Source organism: Myotis yumanensis, unplaced genomic scaffold (assembly GCF_028538775.1).
Source record: "Myotis yumanensis isolate MYYU_CA2020_CCGP unplaced genomic scaffold, mMyoYum1.0.hap1 SCAF_3, whole genome shotgun sequence".
NCBI classification, from domain to species: domain Eukaryota; kingdom Metazoa; phylum Chordata; class Mammalia; order Chiroptera; family Vespertilionidae; genus Myotis; species Myotis yumanensis.
In genome coordinates this window covers 207,533,669-207,555,969 of record NW_027223754.1, presented here as the reverse complement: position 1 = coordinate 207,555,969, position 22,301 = coordinate 207,533,669, and the positions used below count along the sequence as shown (strand labels likewise).

General features: G+C 57.9%; 1 protein-coding gene across 1 annotated transcript in view; it reads left to right on the top strand.

Annotated features, from left to right (window-relative positions):
- Positions 1 to 6,613: 6,613 nt before the first annotated feature.
- The window catches only part of CARD10 (caspase recruitment domain family member 10), a 64,300-nt gene continuing 48,612 nt past the window's right edge, over positions 6,614 to 22,301 (top strand). The window contains exon 1 of the mRNA XM_070411069.1: positions 6,614 to 6,638. The gene's annotated coding sequence lies outside the window, so the exon portion shown is untranslated. The remainder of the gene's footprint in view (positions 6,639 to 22,301) is intronic.

The following is a 22,301-nucleotide window of genomic DNA, read 5'->3' as shown; positions in this document are numbered from 1 at the left end:
AAGCGGCTGCCCCCAAGTGCTGAGGCTGTGGGGGGCCCATGGCCGGTCTCTCCCTGAGGCCTGGCTCCTGGCCCCGTGGAATCAACTGTCGATGTTCTGTCCAAGGACAGGGTAGGCACGCCTTGTGGACAGCCCCTCTCCTGTCCAGCTGGAGACCTGAGAGAAAGACAGAAAGGTGATGGGAGGCCTGGGGACCCTGGGGCCAAATAAGAACCGCCAAAGAGAACACGCTGACAGCCGACAACAGGGGTGGGGAGCACTGACCAAGTGCTGACCCTCACAGAGGAGGACACATGGTGTGAGTCCATGGACAGGAAACCGAAGAGCAGGCAAAACTGAACACCTGGGGCAGACATCAGAGTTGGGGTTGCCTTTGAGCAGGTACTGACTGGGAGCACAAAAACTCACAGGGCTGTACACCTCCACTGTGTGTGGTCATCACACAGGGTCCATTGATGAAGCACCTACTAAGTGCCCATGACATGTTCATCACTCATTTAACTCACACAACAGCCCCCAGGGAGCACGATATCAGAGGGGAGAAACGAAGGCGAAGAAGTGAAGTGACTTGCCTGAGCCTACACAGGAGGAGATGGTGAAGCAGGACCCCCTCCACCCAGGTCCCCTGAACCCCAAGCTACACTGCCTCCCGCGGGCGGGTTGAGCAAGTCCCCGCCCCCCTTCTCTGTAGGTTAAATTGTCTGCCAGTCCGAGTGGCCAGGAGGGAGGGGTGCCCGTCAAAGCCTTTGTGAATGGCTGTGTAAACAGCCCACGCAGAGGTTCCGAAGGACCCTCCGCCTTCAAGGTGCTTCCTGAGAAAAGGATCCTGTGGTCAAAAGTGGCTTTTTCCAGATGTCTCCTGCCTCCGAGGCTCTGGGAAGGCTGGCAGGAAAGGACTTTGTCATAGTTTGTCACAGTGATGTAGGAGCCTTGTCATCAGGGAACGAGTTTAGGAAAGGCTCAGCTGGCACCAAAAGCTATTATCCCTTGCCCACTGCCTCCCCTCCTGATGGCACCACAGCCCCAATCTTCTCTGATCTCCTCTTGGTCTGACCCTATCCCTTCTAGTATCTTAGAAAGTGCCGGCTGAAGGACACCTATGGGCCTCTGTCTGGTCCGACCTCCGTCTTCCGGGGGCCCAGAGAAGGCCAAGCTTGCTCAAGGTCACATGAAGAGAGCCAGTCGAGACTTGAACTCGGAGCCTCTGACTCACAGAGCCTTTGACGGGCTCCCGGAGCCCAGTCTTGTCTCTCCCCAGATTGGCAGCGCACGCGGAGGGTGGGGCACCTGTCTGGATTTTCCTGCCTTCCTCCTTCCCAGCACCCAGCTTGGTCTCTGCACGTGGCAAGTGCTAAACCAATACCGGTTTCATCAGGAGATCTTTGTGCCACAGGATAACCTTCATGCTGAAAGATCACCCCTTGCTCCCTTCCGAGTGAGGGTGGGTGGGGGGTTCCGTGGCCTCACCATGCGACCTTGGGCAAGTCACTTACCTCCAGGTGCCTGGGACTCCAGCTGGCAAACGCTGATAATAGTCTTTAACAAGAACACCTAGATCCCAGTCTCAACTTTTTTTTTTTTTTTCAACTTTGCTGCCACCTCCAAGCATAAAAATCTCAATACTGCCCTTTGAATGTTATTTGAAATTCAAAATAGGTTAAATAACAAGATAAAAACAAAGGCGGCCATAAAACAAAGCTTGCTTTGTTTTCTGACTACATTCTCTTTCCTTCCCACCATCTGATCCTCCCCCAACCCTAACTCCTCCCCTGGGGGGGGGGGGCGGGTTGTTCTGAATCATCCCTTTCCCTGGCACCCCTGGCACCAAGAAGTCCGCGTGGAATGTTTGCTGTGGTTGTGAGGCACGCTGCTGTTGGCCAACCATTACGTGATGTCATCTGATTCTCCAACGGCCCCGCGGGCTGGAGGGTCAGCCCACCTCACAGGGAGAGCCGAGGTTCGAGGGAAGGGGCTTGGCCCAGGTTACAGGGCAGGTACATGGCACAGGCCAGGGTTGCCTGCTCTGCAGACGAGGGATGAATGTCTGGAAGAAGAAACTGGGGTGGGGGGATCATTCTGAAATGTCATGTGGAGGGCTTACTGTGTCTGCTATGTGGCCACCCCCCACTTCTCTCCTAGCCCCCCAGCTTCCTGGCTTCTTTTTTTTCTTTTTAAATATATTTTTATTGATTTCAGAGAGGAAGGAAGAGGGAGAGAGAGAGAGAGAGAAACATCAATGATGAAAGAGAATCATTGATCAGCTGCCTCCTGCACGCCCCCTACTGGGGATCGAGCCCGCAACCCAGGCATGTGCCCTTGGCCAGAATCGAACCTGCGACCCTTCAGTCCACTCTATCCACTGAGCCAAGCCGGCTAGGGCCTTCCTGGCTTCTTGAAGCAACTGCTCCTCTCAGCCAAAGGGGCGCCCGCCAAACCCCCATGGCCACTGGGACTGACTTGGGAGACCAGCTTGTGCCCCGATCTGGTGATGATCCCACCTCCCAAGTGCCTCTGGGCACCTCCTGCCACTGCAGTAGAGAGACCCTGCCATGCTGTGGGGCCAAGGGCAGGACACTGAGACCGGGGACCTGTTTTTCCCACGTGGAAAACCAGACCAGCACTGAAGCCGGCCCCTCCCGGGAGCCTGTAAGCGGGGAAGGTGTAGTAGTCAAACCCCAGACGCTGGGCCAGGGTAGCTCTAGGTTCAGATTCAACATCCTATACCAACTTCTCATTCCGGGGACTCGTGGTGGCAGCTGTTCGGCACTCGACGCTGATCACAGGGCATTGCTGGCACTCGGGGCGCCCTGCCTGGCCCTGGAGTAAGCAGGGCTCTGGGTGTCCCGGTACAAGTGCTACCTCCCTTCCCAAGCCTTGGAATACTACCTGCTAATGGTCACAACATCCATTTCACAGATGAAGAAACAAGACACAGAAGGGAATTAGCTTGCCCCGGGCCACAGAGCAGAAACAGCGGAGTGGCTGGGAGCTTCCCAGGATTCGACCAACATCCGCAGTAAGCGCCAGGGGAGGGGTGTGGGGGGAGTTGGAGGGCACCCTGGCCAGCCGCCCAGCCTGGGAAGGGCATGTCTGGGAGGCAGGCGGCACAGCTCTATACCAGGGGTCCTCAAACTTTTTAAACAGGGGGCCAGTTCACTGTCCCTCAGACCGTTGGAGGGCCGGACTATAGTTTAAAAAAAAAACTATGAACAAATTCCTATGCACACTGCACATATCTTATTTTGAAGTAAAAAAACAAAACGGGAACAAATACAATATTTGTATTTGCATGTGGCCCGCGGGCCGTAGTTTGAGGACCCCTGCTCTATACATTCAGTCAAAACTGGTCACCAGCAGCCTCGGGGGCCAGGAATCCTTACATTTACCTACAGAGGAGTCAGGCCCTAGCACATGGTAGGCGTTTACTCAATGGTGGTAAAGACCGCAAAGACCAGGTTTGAGGCCCCAGGCAGGGGACCGTGTACTAGGAGCGGCCAATAGGGGCCGCTGTGGAGACACATGTGGTTGAAGGGAGGCCGGGCGCGCGTCTGGACGCGGGGGTGGCCGAGGCGCGCTCGGGGGCGGCCGTGCTCGGCGCTCGCCTAGGAGGCACCCAGGCTGCGCGTCCGCCGCCGGCCGCACTGTCTCGCATCCTGGAGGCCAGTCGCGTGCACCAGCCCCCTCCCTGCTGGGTGACACCACCCCAACCGATGGGCAGCGGGACCCTACCTTGGTTAGGGCCCCTGGAATAGGGGGCCAACTCCGTGGGTGGGGGTGGGGGGGGGGAGTTGGCCTCTCAAAGGCCAGCTGCTTCAAGGTGGAGAGACGTGGAAACTGAGGCCAGAAAAGAGTAGCAAGCTGTCTGAAGTCTCAGCGGTGTGTGTGTGTGTGTGTGTGTAGGGGAGTCGCTTCCAGCCCCCCCACCCCAAGTTAGAGCCAAGTCAGTCCTCCCTGGGCGAGGGGGAGGCTGCGGGCCGAGCCCCACAGGCCGGGTGCACCCCGCGCGCTCCGTGCCGCGGTGGCCCCGGGTCAGCCCCTGGGCCTCCCGGAGCCAGTTTCCCCGTCTAGACCGCGGGCTTCAGACTTCGCGCGTCTTGCGCGGTTGGGACGGGAATAGACTATGTCGAGGGCAGCGGGATTGGAAGTCCGGGAAAGACTTCAGACATAAAACATGCCCCGGGGGCCGCGGTTAGAACGCGGAGGGTCGCTCCCGGGGGTGGGCAGGGGACAGCCGGCTGCTTGGCCGGAGGGGAACCGGACGGGATGACCTCATCCGCTGCTCGGCCTGGAATGCAGCGGCTGGGGAGGGGGCAGGGTGCTCCGTCCATCTCCCCAGCGCTCCCCCCCATTTCCCGCTCTCCGCGCCGGCCTCCAGGAGCCCGGCATTCCGACATACGGCCCCCTCCCCATGCCTCCCCTTCCCAGGCAGGAAGGAGCCTAGACGGCCCTCTGCTCGCCCCCTCCTCCTGCCACCCCGTGTGCTGTTCCCCCCAAATCTCTGCCCCCCTCCTCCAGGCGGGAACATGGCAAACCACCCCAAATTTGAAGTGTCCCCGCGCTGCTCCATGCCCAGCGCTCCAGGCCTTCCTGTTGGCACCCGGGCGCCCTCACCCGCCCCGGCCCGGAGAGCCTAGGAGGGTGCAGAGGCTCCGGGGCGCCGGGTCCCCCCGCCGCGTCCCCGCCCACCCGGGGCCCGGGGACCTGCCGGCCGGCTCGCGGTTACCTTCTCTCCGCGCCCTGGGGCTGCGGGTGGGAGCGGACGCGGTGGCAGCGACGGCGGTGGCGGTGGCGGTGGCGGCAGCGCGTCCTGGCGCGCAGCTGGGGCGAGTCGCTGGGCCGGTCTGCGCCGCCCTGGCTGCGGGCTCCTCGGGCTGGCTCCGGGGCGGGGGCGGGGTGTGGGCGCGCGCCCTCCTCCCGCTCCCTCCTCCCGCCCGCGGGCGGGGCCGGCCCCCTCGGGGCCCCTCCCGGGCACCCAGCACGCCGCCCCGGCGGCGGCCAGAGCTGGAGGGGGAGTGACGGGGGCGCCAGGCCGGCCGTCCGGGCAGGAGGAGCCGGGGGAATGTGCGGGTTGTCCGGGCTGGGCGACTCGGGGCGTCTGCAGCCAAGCCCTCCCTGCCGCTCTGTGCGTGACCCAGGGGCACTGCCCTAGGCGACTCCCTCCTGGGCTCTGCAGCCACTTCCTGCGGGCGTTGGGGGAACCGGGATGCCTGACCTCGGAGGCCTTGAATGCCAGAGACCAGCTTAGGCCTTGAGTTCCGCCAGCTGGGGTGGCCACTCCCTTTCTCCCATTCCTTTCAATCCTATAGAGGCCCCGCAGGTGCCAGGGCACGGTCTTGAGCCCGTGCTCTCTCCTGCCAGGTGTGTGGGGGACAGGCCGTGGCAGGCCACTGGGAGTGGTGTGGTCTGGGGTGGTGGTCTCAATGACATGGACCCTGAAACCCAGCTGCGAGCCTTCCTGTTCTGCCCTGGCCATGGCTGACCTTTTCTGAGCCTCTGTTTCCCTACCTGTAAAATGGGCTGATTAAAGCAGGCATCAGCTGTTGTGTTACTAAGGGCTCTGCCCTGTCAGCACCTGGGAGGCTTGCCGAACAGGTAAATGAGATCACACCTCCGATGGATGGGTCAGAAAGCTGGACTGAGCACCCTCCCCCGCCCCTGAGGTCAGGGAATCTGCTGTGCACCGGCCGTGCCTTCCTCAAGGAGGGAGATAGATCTCCGACTCCCGCTTCATGTTTTTTTGTTCCCCTCTGCTGCTCCCCGGGACAGTGAGCTCCAAGGACAGGCAGGAAGTCCTGGGCGCTGTCCTTGCACAGAGACCTCACCAGGCTCTCAGGGGCGGGGAGGGCTCACTGAGGGCACCAGAGGAGGTAATACCCCAGGTAAGCTGTAAGGGATACATGGGCAGAGGGAAGGGCAGTGGAAGTGCCCACACACCTGGCAGGAGAGAGCAGCAGCCAAGGGCTGGAGCCAAGGATCCCCAGGAAGGAGGCAGGCTTGGCTGGAGGAAGCGGTCTGAGCACCGACCTGGCTGGGGCCGAGGAGCCCTGTTTACCCACAGGTGGAGGGTGGTCGTGTGCAGAGTGCTGGGCTTTGTCATTGTCTTCCTGAATCCTCCCGCTGGCCGCCAGGGGAGGGGGTTATTTGCACAACTGGAAAACGGGGAAACCGAGGCACAGAGAATTCCAGCACCTGCTCAAGTGGCACAGGGGTACGACTGAGACTCCAGTGTGTGCGCTCTTTTCCTGGGGTCAGGCTTTGTCTCAGGGAGGATCGGGGATAGTCTCAGAGGTGCCGAAGAGCAGGGTGAGGGAGGAGGGGGTTGCCCAGAGGGCCAGTGGTGGTGGGCACGGTCAGCGGCTGGGAGAGAAACTGGGCCAGGTCAGAGGGGTTAACGTTGGGCCAGGTGTGCAGCCTCACTCACCGAGGCAGGGATGGGACCAGCAGGCAGCGTGATCAGGTGTGCGGGTTTGTTTTTTTTAAATCCTCACCCGTGGATATTTTTCCATTGCTTTTTAGAGCGAGTGGAAGAGAGAAGGAAAGACAGAGAGAAATATCGATGTGAGAGAAACACATCGATGGGTTTGCCTCCTGCACTCACCCTGACCAGGGCCCAGGCTGGGGAGAAGCCTGCAACCGAGGTACGTGCCCTTGACCATACTCGAACCCGGGACCTTTTGATTTGCAGGCTGACGCTCTATCCACTGAGCCAAACCAGCCAGGGCAGGTGTGCATTTGAAAGCTCTTGTGTGAGCACAGAATGGGCTGGACGGACGGTGACGGAAGCAGGGACTACCGACAGCAGGAGTAATGCCAGCGTGTGTTGAGCATCAATGCATACCTGGCCCTACAGCCCCTCCTGTGCGTCACCACATTGAATCCTCATGGAGCCCCGTCGGACGGTACTGCCGGCCATCGTGTCTCTTTTGCAGAGAAATTGAGTGACTTGCCCAAAGCCGCTCGCTGCGGCAGGATGTCCATACTTCCTGGTCTGCTCAGTACAGTTCCAGATGATGCCTACTGTCCCAGCGAGGTTATTAATAGCACTTCCTTTCCCTCTCAAAAGGTGATCTGGTCAGTCACTCTAGTCAGAGGGTCCTCAGAGCAGCTGGCAAAGGAAGCGTGTGCTGTGATGTCAGAGGCTCAGCACCCAAATCCTGGCCATTGGCTTCCCAGCCGTTGTGTGACCCTGGGCAAGGCACTTAGCCTCTCTGAGCCTCAGGTTTCTGGTCTGTAAAATGGGTATAATTCCAGTGCAGATACTGGCTACTTGTGGGTATTTACTACTTCTTGGGAGCCCCAGAGAGACAGCTGAGAAAGCGGTCTTAACGAAAATGGTTACAACCTGCCACACACTCACTCCGTCCTCTTTAGCTCTGGTCTGGGGGTGGGCAGGGGACCTTCCTACTATGTGTCAGACGCTTGTCTCTGTTAGCTCACCGTGAGGCAAGCTGTGAGTCAGGAATCCTTTGCCCCACTTTACAGATGGGTAAACTGAGGCTGAGAGGAGCGCTCATCCCTGGTTTCCAGATAGGAGTACCTCTCCATGCAGGCTGCGTTCCTATTCCTGGCTACACTCTTTTTTTTTTTTTTTTTTTAATATATGTTATTGATTTTTTACAGAGAGGAAGGGAGAGGGATAGAGAGTTAGAAACATCGATGAGAGAGAAGCATCGATCAGCTGCCTCCTGCACACCCCCTACTGGGGATGTGCCCACAACCAAGGTACATGCCCTTGACCGGGATCGAACCTGGGACCCTTCAGTCCGCAGGCCGACAGCTCTATCCAGTGAGCCAAACCGGCGAGGGCCTGGCTGCACTCTTGATTTAAGGATCCAACTCAGTTTTTCCCTCTGGAAATGGGAGAACAGGAGGGTCTGGGCATCCCTTTGAAGGATGTAGGATGGGCAATCCCCATTTTCCATGGTTTCCTCCTCCCCCAATTTCCTGTGGTCCCCCTCCTTCCCCTGAGGCTGTGCACAGGGACGCAGGGGTTAACCCTGGCAGAGCTGTAATCACCGAGCAGAATGCAGAACAAATGCCTGCCAGCTGGGGACTGGGAGCTGAGAGGTGGGACTGGCTGCCTGGAGCCAGGAGCCCCCATCTCCTCCCCTGTCCAGGAGGAACGAGGCCCCTCGGGCCATAGTCACAGAACTCAGCTGCCCCCTCAACTCTCCCCTGAGGCTGGGGCTTATGGGAAGGAGGCAGTTTCTGGGCAGAAGTCCTCTGTGGACTAAGATGAAGGGGGCAGGGCCCAGCTAGAGAGAGGAGCTTCCCCCTTGGGGACCCAGGAATGCCAGTGGCTGCCCACCAGGCTGCAGTGAGGTTTGGAGTGGGAGCCTTGAGCTGAGTGAGTTGTCTTGGCCACATCCACCAGCCCCCAGCCCAGCCCTAGGGAGCATGTACCCTTTCCACCCCAAAGTCTGGCTGGGCTTTTGGTCAGTTTATGCATCTGCCCATTGATTTCTCCGCGCAGTCCTCTATCTCATAAGTGTCCCTCCACCCCCTGGATGCAATTGCTAATCCATCCATCTACCCTGCCCACATGCCTATGTATTCATCTACCCACCCCTCTACCCATCCCTTTATCCACCTCCTTACCCATCCATCTATTGACCTATGACCCACCCATTCAATCGTCTACCCACTTACCCACCCCTCAGCTGACCCACTGTTGACACCCCTGTCCATCCATCCATTCACTCCCACCCATCCATCACCTACACACCCATGTACCCTTCCACCTCCATCCATTTTACCTACCTGTAGATCCACCCATCCACCCACCCACTCTACCCATTTGGCATTCCTCGAGCTACTGCCCACACCTGCCCACCTAACCCCCTTCCTGACCCCCGCCATTCACCCACTCACTTCCCTGTCCATCCCATAATGCTCTTCCGTGGACTCACACCTGGCTTCTGCTGACCCACGCTCCGTGCCCTCACTTTTCTCACGGGCGGACACCTTGCTCACCTGCATCGGTGGCTCACCCTTGGGCAGAACATCCTTGAAGGCTGTTCTGAAACGTCACCTCCTCCTGGAGGCCCTCCTTCAGAGTGAGCCTCTCTCCAGCACCGGTCCATTCTCTATGGGCACCTGTTGCCTGTGCAGGCGTCAACGAGACATTCCCGGGCACATCTGGGGAATGAATGGTCACGGCCAGCAGAGGAAGGGGGTCCTTGTCCCCTAAACTGACTGCACCCACCACGAGGGCAGGTGCGTTCCTCCTGGGACCACTCCATGGCCACACTGCATGGGCTGGACTCCTGGCAGAGGCTCGGCCAGGCCTGGGCATTGCAGGGGGAGGGGGCAGTGCCGGTTTCTCCGCGAGGGTTGCGTAGCGGTCGAGTTCCCCAGCTAGGGGAGACAGGCAGTGGGCTAGGGGGGCTACCCCTCATGCTCCCACCTCTATGACCCAACATGCATTTGCAGCCAGACAACCCCAAGTTCAAACCCTGGCTTTGCCTCTCATTAGCAGCGTGACCCCTGGACAAGCCACTTCCTCGCCTGGGCCTCGTTTGCATCGTCTGTGATGAGCCATGAAGTTCACTGCCTGACCTGTGGTTAACGGTCGAGGAAGGGTAGCTATTATTATTTCTATTGTTATCATTTTCCTTCCCCCAGGAGGTTGGTTCACTTCACACACATTAAGTAAGTGCTGTGGGCCAGGGCTGGGCTGGGTACCTTGTGAAGAGGCAGCGGTAAGAAATGCAGTCCCTGCTTGCAAGACAGAGGCCTGGATATTGGTGGAGATGAAGGGCCAAAATAGTGGTAGAAGGGACTGGGAGGCAAGGGACACTGAGGAAGTCCAGAGAGGCTTCCTGGAGGAGGTGGCATTTGAGTTGGGCCTTGTGTCTTGAGGTGAGATTGCCCACAGGTAGAGCAGGCTTCAGGAAGATGATCTGGGCTAGCTTAGTGGTTGGGCATCAATCTGTGAACCAGGAGGTCACGGTTTGATTCCCGGTCAGGGCACATGCCGGGGTTGCGGGTTCGTTCTCCAGTGTGGGGTGTGCAGAAGGCAGCCAATCAGTGATTCTCTCTCATCATTGATGTTGATGTTTCTCTCTCTCTCTCCCTCCCTCTCTGAAATCAATAAAAATATATATTAAAAAAAAAAAAAGATGATCTGGGAAGTGTCTACTGTGGAGGAGGGGAGAGAGGCCTTGAACGTGGTGCTCTGGGAGGTGGGGTGTGGGGGCGCCCTTTGTGACATGGGCTAGGCTGGGTCACCATCCTGCCCCCAGTGATGGCTGCCCTTAGCGGCCACAGACCCTGGGGTGCCTCGGGGTCCTTGGTAGGGGTTTCCTCATTAGCAGAGGCCAGGCAGCACCCTGACTTTGAGAACAGGACCGTGCTCTGAGGGAGCCAGGGTTGGAGCCCCGGAGCCCCTACAGACAATGCTTGGTGGGCAGTTTCAGGGCCTCAGAGGGCTTCGGGGGACATGGAGGCCCAGAGAGGGTAACACTTGCCAGGGTAGCACAGCGAGTCTGCAATGGAGCTGGGAGCCCTCAGCTGCTGCCACACCCCAGGGTGGCCTTCAGTGTGGGTGGACATCTGTTGAGTGCCTACTGTGTGCCAGCTCCCAGCCTAACAGGACAAAACAGTCTCACAGTGGAGGCTCAGACAGAGCATGGACAGAGCATGGCAGGGCTTCCGGGAGAGCTGCCTGAAGGAGGCTTCGCAAACCAGAAGCTGTGAAAGCCAGGCCGGCACAACCAGTGTGTGTGCCTGGCATAAGGTTGTGTGTGTCCTGGCGAGTCGGCCAGAGTGGTGACAGACACTGGGAGTCTGGGCCCTGCCCGGGGCTGGCTGGGGGCCTGGAGGCCAGGTGATGGCAGATTAGTCCCTGGCTGTCCAGTCCGGCTGTTTCTCGAGGTGCTGCCTGGGTGTGAATGGGTTCTTGAGAGGCATGGGGTCAAGATGGGAGTTAATCCCAAGGGTATTTTTGGAGGGTGTGGCCTCAGGCTGGCAGAGAGAGCCTGGCTCCCTGAGGCAGGCAGCTGTCGGGCCTGATGCCTGAATCGCCTCTGGAATTCCAGGCTCTGGGAAGAGGGCTGGCCGCCTGGAAATTTTCTCAGCGAGCCTTCCAGCGGCCTGGGCTCTGGTTCCCTCATTGCTCCTCAGGGAAATGGGGGTGGGGGAGGGCTCCCCAACCCCGCCACACTCTTTCTCCTGGAGAACAGGACAAGAAGTTGGGTGGGGGCCGAGGAAGGATGCGGGGTGACCCTCCAGGACAGTCAGATGGATGGATGGAGGGGAGTTGGGGGTCTGAGGCCTGAGGCTGCAGAAGTGGGGAGGGATAGCGCAAGGGGCAGGGGCAGGGCCAGGGGACCCTGTCACCGCAGGGGTGATGGGGCCGGGTGCTCTGGGCTGGGCCTGGCGTCCAGGAGCCTGGATGGAAGGGTGGTGGGGAGGGTCCTCCAGATCTTTGTTCTCAACGTGAGGGGAGCGGGGTGGAGAGAGGAGGGGCGAGGGGGGGACAGGAAAAGTGTGTGAGGAGCAGAAACAATGGCCTATTCTCTGCCGTCCAGCCTGGCTCCAGAGATAGGCCTGTGGGCTGGAGGCCAGCCCTGCCTTGCCCTGACCATCTCCAGTGTGGCCTCCTCCAGCAACCCAGCCCCTGGGGCTTCACTTGGTCGTCTCTGGGTGGGGTGGGGGCTCCTTCCTCTCCCCCCCTGACCATGGGCTCGTTCCTGGACACGCGGGGCCATCTGTTTGTTTTCTTCTCACAAAAGCCAGACCACTTTGGTTGAAGGTTTTCACAAACGTGATCTCCTTCGTGTGGTGAACACAGAAATAGCCTGCCTGCAGCTCCTGCCTGCTGCTCACAGAGTGGGGTCGATCCCCGGAGCTCCTGCAAGAGTCCCAGGCCCATTCCCGGAGCTCCTGCCTGAGTCCTGGGTCCATTCCCGGTCGCCTGGCTGAGTCCTGGGTGTACCCCACTAAACCTAACTCCTAGTTCCCCCCCTTTCCTGGATTGATGGGAAGAGGAAGGTTATAGAAGTGAGGGGAGCTGATGCCTAAATAACACTCAGCACTTCCTAAGTGCCAGACCAGAGCTTGGGCTCAGGGCTCCTTCTGTACTTGCGTTGGCCTAACCCTCACCGCACCATTGTGCAGATGAGGAAACTGAGGCCCGGGAGGTAACGTGACTTCCTCAGCCTCTCACAGCCGGAGTGGTCCTCCTGGACTGCAGCCTGGGCCTGTGGTGCCACAGGGGCCGCTGCCTGGAGGGCAAAGGCTTGGAGATCAGGAAGGGGCCATGGTCCCGTCTCAGGATGTGGGCGGGACCCCACCCATTGCACTCACATCCCCCTGGGGCCAGAATGGCTCAGAAGCATCCCTGACTGAGGGGTGTTGCCTCTGCTTACACCTCTTTAGTTTATTTATTTTCTTATACCTCTTTTTAAAAAAAATATTTTTATTGATTTCAGAGAGGATGGGAGAGGGAGAGAGAGAGATAGAAACATCAATGATGAGAGAGAATCATCGATTGGCTGCTTTCTGCCTGCCCCACACTGGGGACTGAGCCCGCAACCGGGGCATGTGCCCTTGACTGGACTCGAACCCAGGACCCTTCAGTCTGCAGGCTGATGCTCTATCCACTGAGCCAAATGGGCCAGGGCTTCTTACACCTCTTTAGTGATGGGGAGCTCACCCCAAGAGGACAGCCCCGCCAGCCAAGAATATCTCTCTGAAATGGAGCAGAAATCAACTCAGCTCTGCTCACTGCTCCACCTTCCACCTGCCGGGCTGCACACAGATGGCCCCAGCTGTCCCCCCTTTCCAAGTGTCTGTCCAGGGGTCAGAAGGCCTGGTCCCCGCTAGTCCCTGCTGTGGGTCTTAAGCAGGTTTCGAAGCCTCCCTGTACCTCATCTGTAAAACGGGAAAGATCGCGCCTGCGACCAAAGACAGCCTGGGAAGGAGCGCCACAAACCCAGGCGGGGGTGTCAGGTGTTCAGACTCCTCCTCGTACTTTCCTAAGCTGTTTCGCGAGCTGTCACACCGCAGCAAGCACTCCTCGGCCCCTGGCAACAGGGCACAGCTCTTGCCTGTGGACTCGGGAATCTGAGCCCCAGCTCGCAGAGGGGGACGCAATGGCTTGTCCCATTTCACGTGTGGAGACGTGACTCCGGCCACCCTCCATGGACAAGTGGACCTCACAGGCCAGGAAACCAGAGGGGCGGAGTGGCCCAGGCAGCACCTTTCCGCAGGGTGATTGACCAACCACTCCTACCAGGCCATTCGTTCCCCTGTCAGACCTGCAGGGGTTAACCGGGCTGCCTGGTGCCCAGACAGGCAGGAGGGAGGGTCTCATGGTGAGGGGTGGGGAGCGGGCCGCCCCCTCTGGGTCTGACTCCAGCTCGGTGGTGAGCCTGGCCGGTGGGCCTGGGCCGGCCTGCTTGAGCCCCTGCCAGCCTGGTGTTGACTCAGCCGCCTCTCCTCGGCCAAGGCCCGCCTGGCCAGAGCTCCCACGGGAGGGTCAGCGCATTCTTCTCTGGCTGGAGCTGGGGGTGGCTGGCACCTTCTGGCGCAGTGTGTGGGGGACAGATGCTGGGGTGAGGCTGGGAAGCTTTTTTGGGGGGTCAAGGTGGGGGGCACCACAGGGTAGAAGGATTAGCCTGGGAACTAGGCTACTTAAGCATCGGCCCAGCTTCCCATTAATGAGCTTGGTGATCTCAGTAAGACACCACCACATCTTGTGTCCATCCGCCTCCCTGCCTCAGTTTCCCTGACCATCAAGCGGACACGATGATGATAAGCCTGGCGCACCCTACCCCATAGCTTTTGGGAGGATCAAAGGAGAAGAACGAGTTGGGCAGGAGTGAACAGCCTTTGTAGTTCAAGGACCCGCACACAGGGGCTGGCCCCCCGGCCTGGCCTTCTCCGGGTGGAGTAAGGGAAGGGGAAGGGATGCAGGGGCAGCTCTCAGCCGTGACATCCCTGCCTCCTCCCCAGGCTGACACAGTGACAACAACAATAAGAGCCTGATGGAGATCAGGGGTGGGGAGATGGACTGGGGAACTTACATGCACATATGCACAGCCCATGGACACAGACACGAGTGTGGTGAAGACTTGGGAGGGGCTGGTGTGGGGAAGAGGGGGGCAATGGGGGTCGAGGGGGAAGAAATAAGAAAAAAAACACAAAGGGGACATTTGTAATACTTTCAACAATAAAAATAATTAAAAAAAAAAAAGAGTACCACCTTCCAGGTGCACAAAGTCCTTGAGCGTTTACAGAATCCTTCTATACCCATTAGCTCAGGCCATACCACCACCCCCTACCCCAGGGCCTTTGCACTGCTCTTCTTCTGCCCAGCACACTTTCCCCACAATGAGTGAAAGGCTACCTCCTCCTCATCTCAAGTGTCACCTTCTTAGAAGCCTCCTGGACCACCTACCTAAATTATCTCTCCCCACCCTTTGCCCCACTCCACTCTCTTCAATGCCGACTGCCATGATCTTGTTTAGGCAGAACCATGTCCCCCAAGGGCTTTAGGCGTCAGGAGGGACCATGACTGCCTTGTTCACTGCTGTGTCTGCAGATGGACCATCGCCTTCCATAGTATTATTGTCCCCTCTTAAAGGGGGAGCCTGAGGCCCAGAGAGGGTGAATGACTTGCGCAAGGCCACCAAGCCAGGAAGGCATGGAGCCAGGTGGGGGCTCTTTTCAGAACTGCCCTGCACCCGCACTGCCTGCATCCTCTGCAGGGCCCTTCTATCATGGCCACAAGGTCGAGCCAGTGCCTCCTTCCTTACACACTCGAGGTGCTATGCACCGACAGTATCTGTCCGTTTCTCTTTACAGAAGAATAAGATCCTGGATTCAACATACAAAGCCTGGCTGCGACCCTAGCGGGCCTCTGGGTTAACACCTCTGGCCAGTGTGGGGGGCATCCCAGAGCCGCCTTACCCTGCACAGGCAGGCCGGCCGGCCCAGTAGCTCTCCCAGAATTGCATCGGCAGCTGCTGGGTGGCCGGATGCCCCACCCCCCCTTGCCTCTGGGCCCTGAGCCCAGGCCCAAGGCGGATCTGTGGCTGGCACTGCTCCTTTGGGCTGGGGTGGGAACACCGCAGGGATTTTAAAAATAAAGGGCCTTGAGACAGTGGCCTGGCTCAGCCAGCTCTGGGGCAGGGCGGGGGCCAGACAGGGACAATGGGATGCTGAGGCTTGGAGGCTGTCTACCCGCAGGGAGCAGCCAGGCCAGGGGAGCCCCATTCTCCCCTGCCAGCTAACAGCATGGCTCTCCCAAGAACACTCCCTCCCCACCTATATAAACAAAGGTCTGGCATATTTACCGACCACCTACTATGTGCCAGGCCTCAGGACCGCAGGGTGGGACCCTGGCCTCTAGCCTCTCCTTTCCCCAACTGTGCTGCTCTCCCCTGGACCCCTCTCCTTACCCAGACTCAGGGCAGATGTGTCATTAAGTGCCTACTGTGTGTTAGGCAAGCCTGGCCTCTGTGCGCTTGTGCTTTTCTCCTCTGCACTCACAGTCCCTCTGGCCTCTCCCATCTCGGGCTATTCCCGTCTCCCTCTCTCTCTCTCCTCTGGCCCAGCTAACAGGAAGCAGCCGGAGAGGTCAAGGGCCGCTGGGCCTCCAGAGCCCAGCATCTGCACACACATGGGCCCGTCTGCAGGGTGGGTGGGGGGGGACTTCCTGTTTATGAGAAGCACAAGGACCCCCGGGGCGGTGCCTCGGACAGGCCTCCTGGCAGCCCCTGCAGTCTAGATCTCAGTCCCTCCCACAGAGGCCCCCCCATATCCTTACAGGCCCCAAGCAGCCAGCTCAGCCCCAGGCCGCTGCCCTCTCCCTGCGCGGGGAGGGTGGGAGGGAGGAGGACCGAGGAGTCTTCGGAATGGCCAGGAATGTGGGAGTCGAATGTCCAGAATGTCCGCAGGAAGCATCCAGGCTCCAGAGCCCAGCCCCCCCTTGTCTGGGCTCCCTGCCCTGCTTTGGTGGGGGAGGGGCTGAGGCTTAGGGAGCGGGAAGGAGGAGGCCAGACCCCATCCTGCCCAGCTGGGTCCACAGGCTTCTTCTCTGGCGGGAGCAGGCGCTGGCAGCCTGGTCTCTCATCGGTGGGGAGAGGCGGTAGGTCTGCAGCTCACTCTGGCAGGCAGCCTTGGTTCTGCCTTTCTCCTCTGCCTCCATGCCTCAGGGCCTCCATGCCTCACTCTGACAAGATGTTAACTCAAACCGTAAAGAATCCTTCCTGTTCAAAGCCCCAGATCCAAGCAGGGGCAGGGGCAGGTGGAGGGGTGGGGCTGGCCAAAGGTGCAAGCAAACAGCCCTGTCCTCCTCCCCCTCCAGGCAGCGCTGGCCATTCCTGTGGTTGCCTAACAGGTATTGACCAAGGGCCTGAGGGTCAAGGCCAGCTGGAAGAGGCCAGAAAGAGAGAGACCTGTCTCTCTTCCCCTACCTAACCCAGAAGGAGGTGAGCAACACCTGTCTTCTGTCTCCCCTCCGTATCCCATGCTCCCAGAGTACCTGGGGACAGACCCTTAGGATGCCACATCAGTGCTTGAGGCAGTCACCCCCTAGAGGACAGTGCTGGTGAGGAATCAGCTAACACAGGAGATAGTCAAGGAGGGCTTCCTGGAGGAGGGCACCCTCTCAACATGGAAGCCTAAAATCGGGAAAAGATGTGTCTGCCCCAGGAAACAGCCTGATTTAAAGGCACTGCATTTCCACAGAAAGGGACTGGAGAAAGGGGCAGATGAAGGAGGAAGAGGAGATTTGTAGGAGTGCAGGGATGGGGTGGGGTTGGGGGTGGGGGAATGAGGTCATTTGTCCTCAAAGCCCGGGCTTTCTGTGGCTCTGGAGCGCCCCCTTTTGTCCTGGGCCAGGAGACAGAAGGAAATAGGGTAGAGGAACCAGTGACAGTGTGGCTCTGTGGACACGGTGAGGGGAAGGGCCTGGAGACTGTGACTGGGACCCTGGCCTCTAGCTCTGTGAAGCCTCCCAAAGCGCAGGCTTTCCAGCCCCCGAGAGGCCTGCTCCGGGATGGAGCATCCCCGCACGTCCCCAGGGCGCTGAGCTGCTTGCACAGGCCACGCTGTGGTGGTGAAGAGTCCTGGCTCTGCTATGCGACCTGGGCAAGTTATTAACTTCCCTGGCCGGCCTCTACCAGTACAATGGGGCCAAAGACAGGACCTGCCTCAGAGGGCTGTTGGGGATGAAATGAATTTAGCAAAGCACCTGGCGCTCATGCGTGCTTATTCCAGTTAACAAGGATTGTTATTAATAGGGAAAAGGGAAAGTTGGTTTTCCTCCGAGGACATGCAGACAGGTGGGTGGAAGGTGTGTTACGAGAAGCGTCTTAAAAAAAAAGGCTTGATCCTCAGCCCCGGGGATTCCCAGACTTGCCTGATCCAAGGGACCCCCTGGGCTCTTGTTAAAAATATCAGCTTCCCACCCCACTCTCTGTCCTGGCAGGTGTGGGTGGGACAGGCCTCCGGACTTATAAGGAAACCCCAGCCTTCTAGAGACAGGTGTGGAGAACATTCCTCTCTGATGACAATGAGGATTCACGCCAAATGCTTCCTCCTGCGGAACCCATTCCTTCAAAATACCCTTTAAAAAGCTGCTCTTGCCCAGCCGGTGTGGCTCAGTGGGTGAGCATCGACCTATGAACCAGGAGGTGACGGTTCGATTCCAGGTCAGGGCACATACCCAGGATTTGGGCTCAATGCCTGTGCGGCGGGGGGCGGGGGGCAGGGACGGGCGTGCTGGAGGCAGCTATCAATGATTCTTTCACATCATGGATGTTTCTCTCTCCCTTTCCCTTTGAAATCTATAAAAATATATAAAATAAATAAATAAAACGCTGCTTTTTATTGAGCATTCACAGCTTACTCTACACCCTTTCTATGTTAACTCCTAGGATCCTTACAATCTTATGCTGTGCAGGTACTTAGAGTTGCTCCCATCTTACTGATGGGGAAACTGAGGCCAATGGAAGTTAAGAAACCTGCCCAAGGTTGCAAGAACGCTGTGATTGACTTGTTGGGAATCAACCTGGCATTTGAACCTGGACTTGGACCCTTGACCATTGGTTTGTAATTTCCCCACCTGCCACGCGTCCCTCCAGGTGGCTTGGGGTAGGAGCTGGGAATCCATACTTACCACCCCTTTGTCCTCTAAGGCTGTGGCCCTTGAATAAAAAAAATGGCTGGTCCAGCCTGGCTGGTGTGGCTCAGTGGCTCAGCATCGACCTATGAACCAGGAGGTCACAGTTTGATTCCCGGTCAGGGCACATGCCTGGGTTGCAGGCTCGATCCCCAGTGTGGAGTGTTCAGGAGGCAGCCAATCAATGATTCTCTCTCATTATTGATGTTTCTATTTCTCTCTTCCTCTCTGAAATCAATATATATGTGTGTGTGTGTGTGTGTGTATATATATATATATATATATATATATATATATATATATATATATATAGACTGGTCCTACTGTAACACCCCCTACCCCCCACCCCCACCCCCGGAGAGGCAGAAAGTGGGATTGGATTTCCTGTGTCCTACTTACTTCCTGCGGGTGGCCTCAGGTACTTCCTACTCCCTGAGCTGGTTTCCCTGAATCTAAAATGGGGTGCAGCACCTCCCTGGGTGTCATCAATGAGTCGCCCAGACCAGGGTTTGGGAACGGTTCAGGCTGTGGGTCTTCGAGCCCTGGGCAGGGAGAGGGGACAGTCTAGGAGGTGCTCAAACTCACCTGCACTCCGGTCAGGCCCTTTCCTGGTGTCAGGGAGACTCCGGAGGCTGGGAGGTCTCACAGGGGTGGCGACTCTGGGGGTGGCAGGAGCAGGGGAGCTGGCTTCTCCCCTCCCGCCTGACACCTGAACACGCCCTGGCTGCGCCGCTGGTGATTCACCAGCTTTAAGCTCTAGTTTCATCTGTAATCAGGAAGTGGGCCACTAGAGAGCCTGGGGCATTTTCTGGGGAGCCCAGTGCCACCCCAGAAACCTGGGAGGAGGGGCTCGGAGGAAGAAGAGGGAAGAGAGAAGGCAAAAGTTCTGGCTGCAGAACATTTGCATAATTTATTCTTTTCTTTGCCGGGGATGAGAGATCCTGGGGACCCGAGGGCCCTGGAAACCGTTCCCTCATTCATCCTAGTTTATTGAACCCCTTACATTGTGCCCGTTTCCATGGGCCCAGCGAAGCCAAGTGAAGTTTTCTGGGAGCTTCCTGGTGGGGAGACCACCATGTAATCGTGTTTACAACATTCAGAATCCACGGGGAGGGTGATTGATGTGGGGGTGGGTGGTGGCGGCCTGGACAAGGGGCGGTTCCACAGCTCTGAGGCCCCACCAGGAGGAATGGGTTCCGATACTTCGATTCTTCGGTTCTGCTCCCATCTGACCCTGAGTTTCCCCACCTGTGAACTGGATACAGTCACGGTGCCTTTCTCCTGGGGATCCTCAGAGAATTTAAAGGGTTAACACGTCTGAAGCACTTAGAACAGCACCTGCTGGGGGGTCAGCCTGTGACCCAAAGGCCCAGAGTTGCAGCTCACGGTGGGGTGGGGGCAGCGGTGGGAGGGGCATCCGCGGTACTGACATTCCTCTGGGACAGCCTCAGGGCAGCAGGGAGCTTTGCAAGGCTTGTGAGCAGAGAAGTGATGTGGAGATCAGAGCACCAAGGATACAGAGCGGTGATGGCCATGGACGGGAGGGGCAAGACTGGGGCAAGGAGACAAGGGAGGAAGTGGCAGGAGGGTCCTGGCGAGAGGTGGGGAGCCCTGAACTGAGGCAGCAGGAGACAAGGACTGGCGGGAGGATACATAGCTGAACCGACAGTGGCGGTACCGTGACCGAGCAGACACAGTGCTGAGGTGGAATCCAAGGGTGCTGCCTCCCACTGATTCAAGATCTGCTAATATACTTAGAAGAGGATGTCCAAGGAGGTCCTTGAGGAGTGTATAGGAGTTCCCCAGGAAACCCGTGAAGGGACAGCAGCCCAGGCAAAGGGCCACCAAAGGCAAAAGTTTAGAGGCGGGAGAGTCTGTGTTTGGAAAGCAGCGGTGTAGTGGGGTCAGGAGTCGGGAGGAAATAGTGGGGTCAGGAGTTGGGGGCCTATTGGGGTGGGTGGGGGCAGCAAGCTAAGCAGCAGGAAGAGAATGCGAACACCTGTATTAGCTTCCTGTGGCGGCCGAAACAAATTGCCACAAACTGCGTGGTTTGAAACAACAGAAATGCATACTCACGCTCTGGAGGCCAGAGTGGGACATGAAGCTGTGTCGCGGGGCCACGCTCCCTCGGGGGCTCCCTCGCCTCCTCCGGCTTCTGGCGGTCCAGGTGCTCCTTGGCTGTGGCCACATCACTCCGATCGCTGCCTCTGTTTCCACCTGGCCTTCCCAGTGTCAGCGATAAGGACACTTGTCATTGGGTTTAGGGCCCGCCAGGGACAATCCAGGAATGGCGTACCTTGAGAGCCTTGCCTTAGTGACATGTGCAAAGACCCTTTTTCCAAATAAGGCCCCATTTACAGGTTCCGGGTGGACCTCTCTTCTGGGCCACCATTCAGCACAGCGCAAGATCCGAAATCCCAATCCCAAACTCCGATCCCAGATGGAGAGCATTTGCCCCTTCCCCTCCTCTGGGCCTCCCAGCCCGTCCGTTACTGCCTCCCTGAGCAGGACCCCGAGCTCACCCTGCTCCCATCCCATGGGTGTCCTTGTGTGCAGAAGTAGCTCCCGCCCCTTTCCTCGGGTAACCCTCTGAGACCGGACCTCGCCGGACGTGCGGGGAACGAGCGCCACCGTGCGTCTGCCTTGGCGCAGTGCGGACCGAGGTTCCCGCCGGTCGCAGCCCCGCTGACGGCAGGTGCGGGCCACGCACAGAGCTCTCTGTCCGCTGTCCGCTGTCCGCCCGCCACTCCACGGCCTCAGCATGAAGTGGGGTTATTACCCCCCCATTTTTTCAAACGAGGAGGCCCCGCTCAGAGAGACTGTGACATGCAAGAGTCACACAACCTTCCACTCCCATTTGCCTCCAAAGCCGCACCGCGCTACCCACCAGCAGAAACCAAACACGTGCGCGGCGTTGGGCGGGACCTGCAGACGCCTGCGTGCTGCCCGGCTTCTCGGGCCTCCGTTTCCCCAGCTGTAAGGGGGCGGGTGCACGTGAGACCCCTGCCCCCAGGCGCCTTACCGTCCTCAGACCCCAAGAGAAACGCGGAGAACCCAGCCTTTTGCTGAGACGCCCTGTGGACCTTCTTGCTTCCGAGTATTTTCGAACGTTGGCCTTCCCCCCATCCACAATTTTTTAGGTTTTCTTTTCTCTAAACGGTTTCATATGTGTGAATTATTTGATCATTAAAAAAAACAAAACATACTGCCCGGCTGGCATGGCTCAGGGGTTGAGCATCGATAGACCTGTGAGCCAGGAGGTCACGGTAGGATTCCAGCCAAGGGCATATGCGCGGGTTGCAGGCTCCATCCCCAGTGGGGGCCGTGCACGTGGGGGCCGATCAATGACCCTTTCATCATTGATGTTTCTATCGATCTCTCCCCCTTCCTTCCTCTCTGAAATCAATAAAAAGATATTAAAAAATAAAAAATAGTCTCCCTGGGTAAGAACTTTACCCAGACCTCCAGTCCCCTCCGAAAGGCAATAAGCTGATGGCAGTTTCACTCACGTTCTTCTAGGGATGATGTGCGCATAAGCATATATGTGGGTATATGCACCCACACAGGAATAATTACTGCCCCTCTCCTCATTTTTTTAAGAACAATATACATTTCTGCACTTGCTTTGGTCACTTAACGACATTTTTGCATTGACTCCATGTGATTACATATAATTTACTTTGGGGTTTACAATATTCTATTGAAATACAACGTATTTACACACAAAATATGTAAGAGTATACAAAGCGAACACCACATGGAGCTAGCACGCAGGTAAAGACACAGAACACAACCAGCCCCCTTGGGGCCCCCTAACTCCCTGCCAAGGAACCACTGTCCGACCTCTCTGACTTGATCTGGTTTTGCTGTCTCTGCGGAATCAGGTCTCCTCTCTTTTCATTCAACGTCATGTCTGTGGGATGCATCCGCGTGGTTGCCTGTAGTTGCACAGTATTCATTCGCATGGCTGTGTGGTACTCCGGCCTGTGACTGAGCCAGATTTTATTTTATCCGTTTCACTCAGAATGGCTATTTGGGAAGTTTCCAGGTCTTGCTTATTACAAATAGTGTCGCCACAAACATCCCAGTGCGGTGTGTGTCTTTGTCTAGGTGCACCGATTTCTGTTGGGTGTGTGCCTAGACATAGACTCGCTGGGTCCGAGGTCTG